Here is a 15,430-nt window from a genome sequence, read left to right on the forward strand (position 1 = left end):
AGTTAAGTTTTTTCTCTCAAGTAAACTCTTTTTTTCTCATTTAATCAAACGCTTGTAAATCCATACACTCTGTTGCTTCAGTACACGTTCACTTTCCATTAGTCCTTCTTTTGCCACTTCTGACCAAAGCTCAAGCCGGCAGCGCCAGTAGAACAACAGAAGTGCAAGAGATTGTCTCTCCAAGATGGAGACACTGGCTCAGACTATGTCACGTGAGAGGTGGAGGGAGACCAAGAGCTGATTATTAGATGCGTGGGGATAAGAGGAACATAACTCAGGTGAACAGATTCTGGATAGTCATGCTATAGCTAGGATCAGCAACGTTACAGGGGAAAGGATAGGAAAATAATTAGGTGACAGAAGTATAGAAGTGGCTACAAGGGGGCGTGTCTCTTAACAGGGCCGAAAGATACACTGAAGGTGAAGGTGAAGTGAAAGAAGAAAGAAAGATCAAAGGAAATCAACAGTGATTGAGAGAAAACTCACAAAGGCAAATTGAGCAAAAGACAGGACCTGGGGAGTTAGACTACTTCAATGCAAATTTACGCCGCAGATGAGCATGACAACTGACCCTTGTCCAGTGGTGCTGAAACAATTTTCAGTGTGGGGTTTCTGCCATCAAAGGGCTTCTGAAAATCCAGGAATCATACAAAGAACAAGTCCTGCAGAATGAGCCACGCTCATTCAGAAAGAGTGGTGATGCGATGGTTACTTATTGGTAATCTTCATTAGCCTTAGTCCATTGCGTCCTTGTGACAGTCATTACAAAGTAAAGGGATGTCACCCTCCAAGAGGAAGAAAGAACAGGAGGATTCCTAAATGCTAGCGCCATGCACCCAACCTGGGTGCCAAGTCCTTGCCAAAGGACTGATGGGAAGGTGGGCAGGATGTAATGTTTGTGACAAGGACAAGATGGACTTAGGGTAATGCAGAGTTCAAAACATTGGTACTCAAATGCAAAACAGAAAATTTATTAAGCGATAATGCTTGACAAATGTATGCCCTGAGGCCCAAGTAACCACCCTAGGAATTTCCTAGATTGTTACTCACTGGAATTCAACCCAGGAGGTGGCCATTCCTCTCGTAGACCATCCCTGACCTGGAAGATTTTCTAAAAAGCCTTGCAAAGCCAGAAAAATTGACAACTTAATCCACCTACTCAGAGTCATAAAAGTCACCTTCTTGTCTTTTCCAGGCTGTCCAAAAGTCACAAACAAGGAGTCGGTTTTCCTGAACTGCAGAGGCCTGGTGACATAAATGAAAAGAGCTCTTTAAACATCAAGTGTATTCAACAAATGTTCCTCCGGAGAGGAAGGAGAGGGAATGAAAGAAGGAAGAATTATTTCCTAAGATCCATCAAAAATAGACTTAACCTTTGCAGCAAAGGTAGGGCTAGGCCTTAAAGTTACCCCATCTTCCAAAGTATCAAATGAAGAGAGGACAGCATTTTAAGGCTCCCAGCTCCCCAATTGTTCTCAGCAAGGCGATAGCAAATAGGAAAATAACTTTATAGGAGTCAATCTTTAATTGTACAGTATCCAGACCTTCAAAGAGATAAAATTGCAAAGCCTATAAAAGAGTAGGAAGATTCTGAGTTGGAGAAAAGGGATTTTTCATTGTTCTTACCATTGACAAAAGATCATAACAGTCTAGACACCAAAGAGTGTAACATCGATGAAAGTTCAGAAAAGTCCCTAAAAGCCTTTATCTCAAACCAATGAGCTTCCAGAGTGGAAAGAGATTCAAGTGAAACCCATTCAGAAGAAAATGCAAAATAGCAGACAAACTACAGGTAGGTGCCAAAAGATCATGAGCAGAACATCACGTCTGAAAGGACTTCCAGTTCTTTGAGTAAGACTTCGAAGTAGAAGGCCTGCTGGAGTGCTGAATTAACTCCACTAAGGAAGAGGAAAGACCCTTTGCTAGCAGTCCAGACTTCTCAACCTCCAAAGCGATAGAGTGAGTTGGAGCAAGAAGGTCAGGGACGACGTTCTGAGAAGAGACACACTTGAGCAGTACCCAAGGAGGTAGAAGAGCCAGGGGTTCAGAAGAGGAAACCATGACATCTCTGGCCAATCAGGGCCAACAAGAATCAAGTTCCCTCCCCCCTGCTGAGACTTGAAGAGAACCATCTGGATCAAAAAAAAGGGGGGGGAATGTATAAAGGAGACTTCTCAGCCACTTTATCACCAATACGTCCACTACCTATGCTCCTTGTTCCGGAAACCTGGATCAGAATCGACAAAGATGAGCATTGTCCTTGTTTGAAAAGAGATCCAGAAAGGGTTTCACAAACTCTCGGCATATCTCTCAAAACAACGACCTGGATAACGTCAACTCCAGCAAATTTGGAAACCTCCAGCTGTCTGCCATCACATTGTCGGTGCCCTTGATGTGTACTGCCGACGTATGCAACAGGTTGATCTCTGCCCAATAGCCCAATTGTTCTGCTATTGCATTGAGGGATTTTGAATGCATGCTTCACTGTTGGTTAATGTAAAAGACCGCTACCTTATTCTCTGTCTTTACTAGCACATTTTTCTGAGACAGATGATGATGGGAAAACTTCAAAGCCCTGAAGCTTACCATCAACTCCATCTACTTCCATGACCTCCGACTCTCTAGGAAAGAACACTTGAATCGACAGGATCAGTCCAACACAGTAGCTCTCCAGCCAGGTTTGCTGGCATCTGTTGCGAGGAATTCAGGAGGATCCAGGTGTATTAGTGTCCACTTAGACCAGTGGTCTTCAAACTCTTTAATGCCACATCCACCCAAAGGGAAAAAAAAACATTGGTGCCTCCCCTCTGAATTTTCCAGAATTCTTCTATCAAATTGACACTGTTTAAATATGTCTAGACCTATTTAAACATTGCAGTTAAGTTCTGTTACTGTTTTAAAAATGCAATCAAATACATGACCCCAAATATACTATTCTGGTCAGGCAGGCCTTACTAACCAATTGCAGCGTCATGCTCTGCTGAGTAAACTGATCTCACGGCAGTGAGGAATGCACAGGCCGGGTGGTGCCCGGCGCACAAAAGCGCGCCTTCTTGTGTTGTACGTCTCTTTGCGCAAATGCAAACTCAAATTTCCTGCACTGTGGTCGGCAGGAGAGACATGGGAAGGTGCAGTAGGGAAGGCTTGAGCAACAAACCGTTGGCTATGTTTTGTTGTTACTTTGTTGACATGAGCTAGAGTAATTTAAAGCAGAAGGAACGGCCAGACCTAAAAACAACTCTCTTACCTCCAACGCAGAATAACCACTATAATTAGAATATCTCAAAAGCAGCTGGCCTTGTAAACTTAATGAGCAGGCAAGCCGATGCATTTTGGGTTTTGTTGTAAAAGAATACAAATCCAATCCATCCTTTCCTTTTCTTCCGGCAACAACCAATGTTACAAAGATATCACAGCACACAGTGACATTGACTGAAAGAAGAGGCACTGAGGCTCGCGTGCAGCACTCAACAGCTCTTGTTATTGCAATCCAGACAGGGGACGGAGGGAGAAAAGTATGAAGGAATTGCGATAGTGAGACCGACTCTTCTGTGTATCTGCATGTCATGGAAAAAGGATTACTATGTCATTCATGGCCGGTTAGCTCAGTTGGTTAGAGCGTGGTGCTAATAACGCCAAGGTCGTGGGTTTGATCCCTGTACGAGCCAAGTTAAGTTTTTTCTCTCAAGTAAACTCTTTTTTTCTCATTTAATCAAACGCTTGTATATCCATACACTCTGTTGCTCCAGTACACGTTCACTTTCCATTAGTCCTTCTTTTGCCACTTCTGACCAAAGCTCAAGCCGGCAGCGCCAGTAGAACAACAGAAGTGCAAAAGATTGTCTCTCCAAGATGGAGACACTGGCTCAGACTATGTCACATGAGAGGTGGAGGGAGACCAAGAGCTGATTATTAGATGCGTGGGGATAAGAGGAACATAACTCAGGTGAACAGATTCTGGATAGTCATGCTATAGCTAGGATCAGCAACGTTACAGGGGAAAGGATAGGAAAATAATTAGGTGACAGAAGTATAGAAGTGGCTACAAGGGGGCGTGTCTCTTAACAGGGCCGAAAGATACACTGAAGGCGAAGGTGAAGTGAAAGAAGAAAGAAAGATCAAAGGAAATCAACAGTGATTGAGAGAAAACTCACAAAGGCAAATTGAGCAAAAGACAGGACCTGGGGAGTTAGACTACTTCAATGCAAATTTACGCCGCAGATGAGCATGACAACTGACCCTTGTCCAGTGGTGCTGAAATAATTTTCTGTGTGGGGGTGCTGCCATCAAAGGGCTTCTGAAAATCCAGGAATCATACAAAGAACAAGTCCTGCAGAATGAGCCACGCACATTCAGAAAGAGTGGTGATGCGTTGGTTACTTATTGGTAATCTTCATTAGCCTTAGTCCATTGCGTCCTTGTGACAGTTATTGCAAAGTAAAGTGATGTCACCCTCCAAGAGGAAGAAAGAACAGGAGGATTCTTAAATGCTAGCGCCATGCACCCAACCTGGGTGCCAAGCCCTTGCCAAAGGACTGATGGGAAGGTGGGCAGGATGTAATGTTTGTGACAAGGACAAGATGGACTTAGGGTAATGCAGAGTTCAAAACATTGGTACTCAAATGCAAAACAGAAAATTTATTAAGCGATAATGCTTGACAAATGTATGCCCTCAGGCCCAAGTAACCACCCTAGGAATTTCCTAGATTGTTACTCACTGGAATTCAACCCAGGAGGTGGCCATTCCTCTCGTAGACCATCCCTGATCTGGAAGATTTTCTAAAAAGCCTTGCAAAGCCAGAAAAATTGTCAACTTAATCCACCTACTCAGAGTCATAAAAGTCACCTTCTTGTCTTTTCCAGGCTGTCCAAAAGTCACAAACAAGGAGTCGGTTTTCCTGAACTGCAGAGGCCTGGTGACATAAATGAAAAGAGCTCTTTAAACATCAAGTGTATTCAACAAATGTTCCTCCGGAGAGGAAGGAGAGGGAATGAAAGAAGGAAGAATTATTTCCTAAGATCTATCAAAAATAGACTTAACCTTTGCAGCAAAGGTAGGGCTAGGCCTTAAAGTTACCCCATCTTCCAAAGTATCAAATGAAGAGAGGACAGCATTTTAAGGCTCCCAGCTCCCCAATTGTTCTCAGCAAGGTAATAGCAAATAGGAAAATAACTTTATAGGAGACAATCTTTAATTGTACAGTATCCAGATCCTCAAAGAGATAAAATTGCAAAGCCTATAAAAGAGTAGGAAGATTCTGAGTTGGAGAAAAGGGATTTTTCATTGTTCTTACCATTGACAAAAGATCATAACAGTCTAGACACCAAAGAGTGTAACATCGATGAAAGTTCAGAAAAGTCCCTAAAAGCCTTTATCGCAAACCAATGAGCTTTCAGAGTGGAAAGAGATTCAAGTGAAACCCATTCAGAAGAAAATGCAAAATAGCAGACAAACTACAGGTAGGTGCCAAAAGATCATGAGCAGAACTTCACGTCTGAAAGGACTTCCAGTTCTTTGAGTAAGACTTCGAAGTAGAAGGCCTGCTGGAATGCTGAATTAACTCCACTAAGGAAGAGGAAAGACCCTTTGCTAGCAGTCCAGACTTCTCAACCTCCAAAGCGATAGAGTGAGTTGGAGCAAGAAGGTCAGGGACGACGTTCTGAGAAGAGACACACTTGAGCAGTACCCAAGGAGGTAGAAGAGCCAGGGGTTCAGAAGAGGAAACCATGACATCTCTGGCCAATCAGGGCCAACAAGAATCAAGTTCCCTCCCCTCTGCTGAGACATGAAGAGAACTATCTGGATCAATAAAAAGGGGGGGAATGTATAAAGGAGACTTCTCAGCCACTTTATCACCAATACGTCCACTACCTAGGCTCCTTGTTCCGGAAACCTGGATCAGAATCGACAAAGATGAGCATTGTCCTTGTTTGAAAAGAGATCCAGAAAGGGTTTCACAAACTCTCGGCATATCTCTCAAAACAACGACCTGGATAACGTCAACTCCAGCAAATTTGGAAACCTCCAGCTGTCTGCCATCACATTGTCGGTACCCTTGATGTGTACTGCCGACGTATGCAACAGGTTGATCTCTGCCCAATAGCCCAATTGTTCTGCTATTGCATTGAGGGATTTTGAATGCATGCTTCACTGCTGTTTAATGTAAAAGACCGCTACCTTATTCTCTGTCTTTACTAGCACATTTTTCTGAGACAGATGATGATGGGAAAACTTCAAAGCCCTGAAGCTTACAATCAACTCCATCTACTTCCATGACCTCCGACTCTCTAGGAAAGACCACTTGAATCGACAGGATCAGTCCAACGCAGTAGCTCTCCAGCCAGGTTTGCTGGCATCTGTTGCGAGGAATTCAGGAGGATCCAGGTGTATTAGTGTCCACTTAGACCAGTGGTCTTCAAACTCTTTAATGCCACATCCACCCAAAGGGAAAAAAATACATTGGTGCCTCCCCTCTGAATTTTCCAGAATTCTTCTATCAAATTGACACTGTTTAAATATGTCTAGACCTATTTAAACATTGCAGTTAAGTTCTGTTACTGTTTTAAAAATGCAATCAAATACATGACCCCAAATATACTATTCTGGTCAGGCAGGCCTTACTAACCAATTGTAGCGTCATGCTCTGCTGAGTAAACTGATCTCACGGCAGTGAGGAATGCACAGGCCGGGTGGTGCCCGGCGCACGAAAGCGCGCCTTCTTGTGTTGTACGTCTCTTTGCGCAAATGCAAACTCAAATTTCCTGCACTGTGGTTGGCAGGAGAGACATGGGAAGGTGCAGTAGGGAAGGCTTGAGCAACAAACCGTTGGCTATGTTTTGTTGTTACTTTGTTGACGTGAGCTAGAGTAATTTAAAGCAGAAGGAACGGCCAGACCTAAAAACAACTCTCTTACCTCCAACGCCGAATAACCACTATAATTAGAATATCTCAAAAGCAGCTGGCTTGTAAACTTAATGAGCAAGCAAGCCGATGCATTTTGGGTTTTGTTGTAAAAGAATACAAATCCTATCCATCCTTTCCTTTTCTTCCGGCAACAACTAATGTTACAAAGATATCACAGCACACAGTGACATTGACTGAAAGAAGAGGCGCTGAGGCTGGCGTGCAGCACTCAACAGCTCTTGTTATTGCAATCCAGACAGGGGACGGAAGGAGAAAAGTATAAAGGAATTGCGATAGTGAGACCGACTCTTCTGTGTATCTGCATGTCATGGAAAAAGGATAATTCTCTCATTCATGGCCGGTTAGCTCAGTTGGTTAGAGCGTGGTGCTAATAACACCAAGGTCGCGGGTTCGATCCCCGTACCGGCCAAGTTAAGTTTTTTCTCTCAAGTAAACTCTATTTTTCTCATTTAATCAAACGCTTGTAAATCCATACACTCTGTTGCTCTAGTACACGTTCACTTTCCATTAGTCCTTCTTTTGTCACTTCTGACCAAAGCTCAAGCCGGCAGCGCCAGTAGAACAACAGAAGTGCAAGAGATTGTCTCTCCAAGATGTAGACACTGGCTCAGACTATGTCACGTGAGAGGTGGAGGGAGACCAAGAGCTGATTATTAGATGCGTGGGGATAAGAGGAACATAACTCAGGTGAACAGATTCTGGATAGTCATGCTATAGCTAGGATCAGCAACGTTACAGGGGAAAGGATAGGAAAATAATTAGGTGACAGAAGTATAGAAGTGGCTACAAGGGGGCGTGTCTCTTAACAGGGCCGAAAGATACACTGAAGGCGAAGGTGAAGTGAAAGAAGAAAGAAAGATCAAAGGAAATCAACAGTGATTGAGAGAAAACTCACAAAGGCAAATTGAGCAAAAGACAGGACCTGGGGAGTTAGACTACTTCAATGCAAATTTACGCCGCAGATGAGCATGACAACTGACCCTTGTCCAGTGGTGCTGAAACAATTTTCAGTGTGGGGGTGCTGCCATCAAAGGGCTTCTGAAAATCCAGGAATCATACAAAGAACAAGTCCTGCAGAATGAGCCACGCACATTCAGAAAGAGTGGTGATGAGTTGGTTACTTATTGGTAATCTTCATCAGCCTTAGTCCATTGCGTCCTTGTGACAGTCATTACAAAGTAAAGTGATGTCACCCTCCAAGAGGAAGAAAGAACAGGAGGATTCTTAAATGCTAGCGCCATGCACCCAACCTGGGTGCCAAGCCCTTGCCAAAGGACTGATGGGAAGGTGGGCAGGATGTAATGTTTGTGACAAGGACAAGATGGACTTAGGGTAATGCAGAGTTCAAAACATTGGTACTCAAATGCAAAACAGAATTTTTTTTAAGCGATAATGCTTGACAAATGTATGCCCTGAGGCCCAAGTAACCACCCTAGGAATTTCCTAGATTGTTACTCACTGGAATTCAACCCAGGAGGTGGCCATTCCTCTCGTAGACCATCCCTGACCTGGAAGATTTTCTAAAAAGCCTTGCAAAGCCAGAAAAATTGACAACTTAATCCACCTACTCAGAGTCATAAAAGTCACCTTCTTGTCTTTTCCAGGCTGTCCAAAAGTCACAAACAAGGAGTCAGTTTTCCTGAACTGCAGAGGCCTGGTGACATAAATGAAAAGAGCTCTTTAAACATCAAGTGTATTCAACAAATGTTCCTCCGGAGAGGAAGGAGAGGGAATGAAAGAAGGAAGAATTATTTCCTAAGATCTATCAAAAATAGACTTAACCTTTGCAGCAAAGGTAGGGCTAGGCCTTAAAGTTACCCCATCTTCCAAAGTATCAAATGAAGAGAGGACAGCATTTTAAGGCTCCCAGCTCCCCAATTGTTCTCAGCAAGGTAATAGCAAATAGGAAAATAACTTTATAGGAGACAATCTTTAATTGTACAGTATCCAGATCCTCAAAGAGATAAAATTGCAAAGCCTATAAAAGAGTAGGAAGATTCTGAGTTGGAGAAAAGGGATTTTTCATTGTTCTTACCATTGACAAAAGATCATAACAGTCTAGACACCAAAGAGTGTAACATCGATGAAAGTTCAGAAAAGTCCCTAAAAGCCTTTATCGCAAACCAATGAGCTTTCAGAGTGAAAAGAGATTCAAGTGAAACCCATTCAGAAGAAAATGCAAAATAGCAGACAAACTACAGGTAGGTGCCAAAAGATCATGAGCAGAACTTCACGTCTGAAAGGACTTCCAGTTCTTTGAGTAAGACTTCGAAGTAGAAGGCCTGCTGGAATGCTGAATTAACTCCACTAAGGAAGAGGAAAGACCCTTTGCTAGCAGTCCAGACTTCTCAACCTCCAAAGCGATAGAGTGAGTTGGAGCAAGAAGTTCAGGGACGACGTTCTGAGAAGAGGCACACTTGAGCAGTACCCAAGGAGGTAGAAGAGCCAGGGGTTCAGAAGAGGAAACAATGACATCTCTGGCCAATCAGGGCCAACAATAATCAAGTTCCCTCCCCTCTGCTGAGACTTGAAGAGAACTATCTGGATCAATAAAAAGGGGGGGAATGTATAAAGGAGACTTCTCAGCCACTTTATCACCAATACGTCCACTACCTAGGCTCCTTGTTCCGGAAACCTGGATCAGAATCGACAAAGATGAGCATTGTCCTTGTTTGAAAAGAGATCCAGAAAGGGTTTCACAAACTCTCGGCATATCTCTCAAAACAACGACCTGGATAACGTCAACTCCAGCAAATTTGGAAACCTCCAGCTGTCTGCCATCACATTGTCGGTGCCCTTGATGTGTACTGCCAACGTATGCAACAGGTTGATCTCTGCCCAATAGCCCAATTGTTCTGCTATTGCATTGAGGGATTTTGAATGCATGCTTCACTGCTGTTTAATGTAAAAGACCGCTACCTTATTCTCTGTCTTTACTAGCACATTTTTCTGAGACAGATGATGATGGGAAAACTTCAAAGCCCTGAAGCTTACCATCAACTCCATCTACTTCCATGACCTCCGACTCTCTAGGAAAGACCACTTGAATCGACAGGATCAGTCCAACGCAGTAGCTCTCCAGCCAGGTTTGCTGGCATCTGTTGCGAGGAATTCAGGAGGATCCAGGTGTATTAGTGTCCACTTAGACCAGTGGTCTTCAAACTCTTTAATGCCACATCCACCCAAAGGGAAAAAAAAACATTGGTGCCTCCCCTCTGAATTTTCCAGAATTCTTCTATCAAATTGACACTGTTTAAATATGTCTAGACCTATTTAAACATTGCAGTTAAGTTCTGTTACTGTTTTAAAAATGCAATCAAATACATGACCCCAAATATACTATTCTGGTCAGGCAGGCCTCACTAACCAATTGTAGCGTCATGCTCTGCTGAGTAAACTGATCTCACGGCAGTGAGGAATGCACAGGCCGGGTGGTGCCCGGCGCACAAAAGCGCGCCTTCTTGTGTTGTACGTCTCTTTGCGCAAATGCAAACTCAATTTTCCTGCACTGTGGTCGGCAGGAGAGACATGGGAAGGTGCAGTAGGGAAGGCTTGAGCAACAAACCGTTGTCTATGTTTTGTTGTTACTTTGTTGACATGAGCTAGAGTAATTTAAAGCAGAAGGAACGGCCAGACCTAAAAACAACTCTCTTACCTCCAACGCCAAATAACCACTATAATTAGAATATCTCAAAAGCAGCTGGCTTGTAAACTTAATGAGCAAGCAAGCCGATGCATTTTGGGTTTTGTTGTAAAAGAATACAAATCCTATCCATCCTTTCCTTTTCTTCCGGCAACAACCAATGTTACAAAGATATCACAGCACACAGTGACATTGACTGAAAGAAGAGGCGCTGAGGCTGGCGTGCAGCACTCAACAGCTCTTGTTATTGCAATCCAGACAGGGGACGGAAGGAGAAAAGTATAAAGGAATTGCGATAGTAAGACCGACTCTTCTGTGAATCTGCATGTCATGGAAAAAGGATAACTTTCTCATTCATGGCCAGTTAGCTCAGTTGGTTAGAGCGTGGTGCTAATAACACCAAGGTCGCGGGTTCGATCCCCGTACAGGCCAAGTTAAGTTTTTTCTCTCAAGTAAACTCTTTTTTTCTCATTTAATCAAACGCTTGTAAATCCATACACTCTGTTGCTTCAGTACACGTTCACTTTCCATTAGTCCTTCTTTTGCCACTTCTGACCAAAGCTCAAGCCGGCAGCGCCAGTAGAACAACAGAAGTGCAAGAGATTGTCTCTCCAAGATGGAGACACTGGCTCAGACTATGTCACGTGAGAGGTGGAGGGAGACCAAGAGCTGATTATTAGATGCGTGGGGATAAGAGGAACATAACTCAGGTGAACAGATTCTGGATAGTCATGCTATAGCTAGGATCAGCAACGTTACAGGGGAAAGGATAGGAAAATAATTAGGTGACAGAAGTATAGAAGTGGCTACAAGGGGGCGTGTCTCTTAACAGGGCCGAAAGATACACTGAAGGTGAAGGTGAAGTGAAAGAAGAAAGAAAGATCAAAGGAAATCAACAGTGATTGAGAGAAAACTCACAAAGGCAAATTGAGCAAAAGACAGGACCTGGGGAGTTAGACTACTTCAATGCAAATTTACGCCGCAGATGAGCATGACAACTGACCCTTGTCCAGTGGTGCTGAAACAATTTTCAGTGTGGGGTTTCTGCCATCAAAGGGCTTCTGAAAATCCAGGAATCATACAAAGAACAAGTCATGCAGAATGAGCCACGCTCATTCAGAAAGAGTGGTGATGCGATGGTTACTTATTGGTAATCTTCATTAGCCTTAGTCCATTGCGTCCTTGTGACAGTCATTACAAAGTAAAGGGATGTCACCCTCCAAGAGGAAGAAAGAACAGGAGGATTCCTAAATGCTAGCGCCATGCACCCAACCTGGGTGCCAAGTCCTTGCCAAAGGACTGATGGGAAGGTGGGCAGGATGTAATGTTTGTGACAAGGACAAGATGGACTTAGGGTAATGCAGAGTTCAAAACATTGGTACTCAAATGCAAAACAGAAAATTTATTAAGCGATAATGCTTGACAAATGTATGCCCTGAGGCCCAAGTAACCACCCTAGGAATTTCCTAGATTGTTACTCACTGGAATTCAACCCAGGAGGTGGCCATTCCTCTCGTAGACCATCCCTGACCTGGAAGATTTTCTAAAAAGCCTTGCAAAGCCAGAAAAATTGACAACTTAATCCACCTACTCAGAGTCATAAAAGTCACCTTCTTGTCTTTTCCAGGCTGTCCAAAAGTCACAAACAAGGAGTCGGTTTTCCTGAACTGCAGAGGCCTGGTGACATAAATGAAAAGAGCTCTTTAAACATCAAGTGTATTCAACAAATGTTCCTCCGGAGAGGAAGGAGAGGGAATGAAAGAAGGAAGAATTATTTCCTAAGATCCATCAAAAATAGACTTAACCTTTGCAGCAAAGGTAGGGCTAGGCCTTAAAGTTACCCCATCTTCCAAAGTATCAAATGAAGAGAGGACAGCATTTTAAGGCTCCCAGCTCCCCAATTGTTCTCAGCAAGGCGATAGCAAATAGGAAAATAACTTTATAGGAGTCAATCTTTAATTGTACAGTATCCAGACCTTCAAAGAGATAAAATTGCAAAGCCTATAAAAGAGTAGGAAGATTCTGAGTTGGAGAAAAGGGATTTTTCATTGTTCTTACCATTGACAAAAGATCATAACAGTCTAGACACCAAAGAGTGTAACATCGATGAAAGTTCAGAAAAGTCCCTAAAATCCTTTATCTCAATCCAATGAGCTTCCAGAGTGGAAAGAGATTCAAGTGAAACCCATTCAGAAGAAAATGCAAAATAGCAGACAAACTACAGGTAGGTGCCAAAAGATCATGAGCAGAACATCACGTCTGAAAGGACTTCCAGTTCTTTGAGTAAGACTTCGAAGTAGAAGGCCTGCTGGAGTGCTGAATTAACTCCACTAAGGAAGAGGAAAGACCCTTTGCTAGCAGTCCAGACTTCTCAACCTCCAAAGCGATAGAGTGAGTTGGAGCAAGAAGGTCAGGGACGACGTTCTGAGAAGAGACACACTTGAGCAGTACCCAAGGAGGTAGAAGAGCCAGGGGTTCAGAAGAGGAAACCATGACATCTCTGGCCAATCAGGGCCAACAAGAATCAAGTTCCCTCCCCCCTGCTGAGACTTGAAGAGAACCATCTGGATAAAAAAAAAGGGGGGGGAATGTATAAAGGAGACTTCTCAGCCACTTTATCACCAATACGTCCACTACCTATGCTCCTTGTTCCGGAAACCTGGATCAGAATCGACAAAGATGAGCATTGTCCTTGTTTGAAAAGAGATCCAGAAAGGGTTTCACAAACTCTCGGCATATCTCTCAAAACAACGACCTGGATAACGTCAACTCCAGCAAATTTGGAAACCTCCAGCTGTCTGCCATCACATTGTCGGTGCCCTTGATGTGTACTGCCGACGTATGCAACAGGTTGATCTCTGCCCAATAGCCCAATTGTTCTGCTATTGCATTGAGGGATTTTGAATGCATGCTTCACTGTTGGTTAATGTAAAAGACCGCTACCTTATTCTCTGTCTTTACTAGCACATTTTTCTGAGACAGATGATGATGGGAAAACTTCAAAGCCCTGAAGCTTACCATCAACTCCATCTACTTCCATGACCTCCGACTCTCTAGGAAAGACCACTTGAATCGACAGGATCAGTCCAACACAGTAGCTCTCCAGCCAGGTTTGCTGGCATCTGTTGTGAGGAATTCAGGAGGATCCAGGTGTATTAGTGTCCACTTAGACCAGTGGTCTTCAAACTCTTTAATGCCACATCCACCCAAAGGGAAAAAAAAACATTGGTGCCTCCCCTCTGAATTTTCCAGAATTCTTCTATCAAATTGACACTGTTTAAATATGTCTAGACCTATTTAAACATTGCAGTTAAGTTCTGTTACTGTTTTAAAAATGCAATCAAATACATGACCCCAAATATACTATTCTGGTCAGGCAGGCCTTACTAACCAATTGCAGCGTCATGCTCTGCTGAGTAAACTGATCTCACGGCAGTGAGGAATGCACAGGCCGGGTGGTGCCCGGCGCACAAAAGCGCGCCTTCTTGTGTTGTACGTCTCTTTGCGCAAATGCAAACTCAAATTTCCTGCACTGTGGTCGGCAGGAGAGACATGGGAAGGTGCAGTAGGGAAGGCTTGAGCAACAAACCGTTGGCTATGTTTTGTTGTTACTTTGTTGACATGAGCTAGAGTAATTTAAAGCAGAAGGAACGGCCAGACCTAAAAACAACTCTCTTACCTCCAACGCAGAATAACCACTATAATTAGAATATCTCAAAAGCAGCTGGCCTTGTAAACTTAATGAGCAGGCAAGCCAATGCATTTTGGGTTTTGTTGTAAAAGAATACAAATCCAATCCATCCTTTCCTTTTCTTCCGGCAACAACCAATGTTACAAAGATATCACAGCACACAGTGACATTGACTGAAAGAAGAGGCACTGAGGCTCGCGTGCAGCACTCAACAGCTCTTGTTATTGCAATCCAGACAGGGGACGGAGGGAGAAAAGTATGAAGGAATTGCGATAGTGAGACCGACTCTTCTGTGTATCTGCATGTCATGGAAAAAGGATTACTATGTCATTCATGGCCGGTTAGCTCAGTTGGTTTGAGCGTGGTGCTAATAACGCCAAGGTCGTGGGTTTGATCCCTGTACGAGCCACGTTAAGTTTTTTCTCTCAAGTAAACTCTTTTTTTCTCATTTAATCAAACGCTTGTATATCCATACACTCTGTTGCTCCAGTACACGTTCACTTTCCATTAGTCCTTCTTTTGCCACTTCTGACCAAAGCTCAAGCCGGCAGCGCCAGTAGAACAACAGAAGTGCAAAAGATTGTCTCTCCAAGATGGAGACACTGGCTCAGACTATGTCACGTGAGAGGTGGAGGGAGACCAAGAGCTGATTATTAGATGCGTGGGGATAAGAGGAACATAACTCAGGTGAACAGATTCTGGATAGTCATGCTATAGCTAGGATCAGCAACGTTACAGGGGAAAGGATAGGAAAATAATTAGGTGACAGAAGTATAGAAGTGGCTACAAGGGGGCGTGTCTCTTAACAGGGCCGAAAGATACACTGAAGGCGAAGGTGAAGTGAAAGAAGAAAGAAAGATCAAAGGAAATCAACAGTGATTGAGAGAAAACTCACAAAGGCAAATTGAGCAAAAGACAGGACCTGGGGAGTTAGACTACTTCAATGCAAATTTACGCCGCAGATGAGCATGACAACTGACCCTTGTCCAGTGGTGCTGAAATAATTTTCTGTGTGGGGGTGCTGCCATCAAAGGGCTTCTGAAAATCCAGGAATCATACAAAGAACAAGTCCTGCAGAATGAGCCACGCACATTCAGAAAGAGTGGTGATGCGTTGGTTACTTATTGGTAATCTTCATTAGCCTTAGTCCATTGCGTCCTTGTGACAGTTA

General features: G+C 43.5%; 2 non-coding genes across 2 annotated transcripts; both read left to right on the forward strand.

Annotated features, from left to right (window-relative positions):
• The first annotated feature begins 7,260 nt into the window (after positions 1-7,260).
• On the forward strand, positions 7,261-7,334 carry TRNAI-AAU (transfer RNA isoleucine (anticodon AAU)). The gene has a single exon. It is a non-coding gene; the product is annotated as a tRNA-Ile (tRNA).
• Positions 7,335-10,926: 3,592 nt separating this feature from the next.
• TRNAI-AAU (transfer RNA isoleucine (anticodon AAU)) lies at positions 10,927-11,000 on the forward strand. The gene has a single exon. It is a non-coding gene; the product is annotated as a tRNA-Ile (tRNA).
• The last annotated feature ends 4,430 nt before the right edge of the window (positions 11,001-15,430 follow it).

The sequence above is a fragment of the Pleurodeles waltl genome, chromosome 12, assembly GCF_031143425.1.
Source record: "Pleurodeles waltl isolate 20211129_DDA chromosome 12, aPleWal1.hap1.20221129, whole genome shotgun sequence".
Taxonomy (NCBI): domain Eukaryota; kingdom Metazoa; phylum Chordata; class Amphibia; order Caudata; family Salamandridae; genus Pleurodeles; species Pleurodeles waltl.